This window comes from Leptonychotes weddellii, chromosome 5 (assembly GCF_054177405.1).
Source record: "Leptonychotes weddellii isolate Sample4059 chromosome 5, ASM5417740v2, whole genome shotgun sequence".
Classification (NCBI taxonomy): Eukaryota; Metazoa; Chordata; class Mammalia; order Carnivora; family Phocidae; genus Leptonychotes; species Leptonychotes weddellii.
Window position 1 is genome coordinate 158,119,621 of NC_138373.1, and position 1,124 is coordinate 158,120,744.

Sequence of the window (1,124 nt, forward strand, 5' to 3'; positions counted from 1 at the left end):
AAGGGATTTGAATAGATACTTCTGCCCAGAAGATACACAAACGGTGGATAAGCACAGGAAAAGATGCTCCACATTAGTAGTCGTGAGAGAACTGCAAATCTAAGCTACTTCACATCCGCTAGGTTGGTTGAAATGCAAACAGGTGAACAACAGCAAGTTCTGGTGAGCATGTGGAGAAATCAGAATCCTTGTACATTGCTGGTGGGATTTCAAAATGGTAACGTCACCTCAGGAAGAGTTTGGCTAGTGTCCAAAATATTAAGCATACAGTTATCATACAACTCGGCAATTCTACTCCTTGGTAAATACCCCCCCGAAATGAAAACATGTCCACACAAAACGTGTGTATGAATGTTCACAGCCGCATGATTCCTAACAGCTGGAGAGTGGAAACAACCAAATGTCCATCAACTGGATTCTGGATAAATATGATGAGGAATATATAGCTAATGCCCTATTTTTCAGCCTTAAGAAAGGAACGGAGTACTGACATACTTCCACATTGGCGAAACTTGAACACGCTACACTAACTGAAGGAAACCAATAACCAAAGATCATGTTGTATGACTAACCACATGAGAAGACCAGAATATGGCAAATCCATAGGGACAGAAAATGGATTAGTGGTTTCCAGGAGCTAAGAGGAGGCGGACAACTACCAAAGGGTCCAGCATTTCTTTTCAGGGTGATGAGAATGTTCTCTAATTGCATAATGGTGATCATACACAGCCCTGTGAATCTACTAAAACCCACTGAACTGTACACATCAGAAGAGTGATTTTTATGAACAGATATTTTTCCAAAGAAGACATCCAAATGGCCAACAGACACATGAAAAAGTGCTCAACATCACTTGGCATCAGGGAAATCCAAATCAAAACCTCAATGAGATACCACCTCACACCAGTCAGAATGGCTAAAATTAACAAGTCAGGAAATGACAGATGTTGGCGGGGATGCAGAGAAAGGGGAACCCTCCTACACTGTTGGTGGGAATGCAAGCTGGTGCACCCACTCTGGAAAACAGTATGGAGATTCCTCAAAAAGTTGAAAATAGAGCTACCCTACGACCCAGCAATTGCACTACTGGGTATTTACCCCAAAGATACAAATGTAGAGATCTG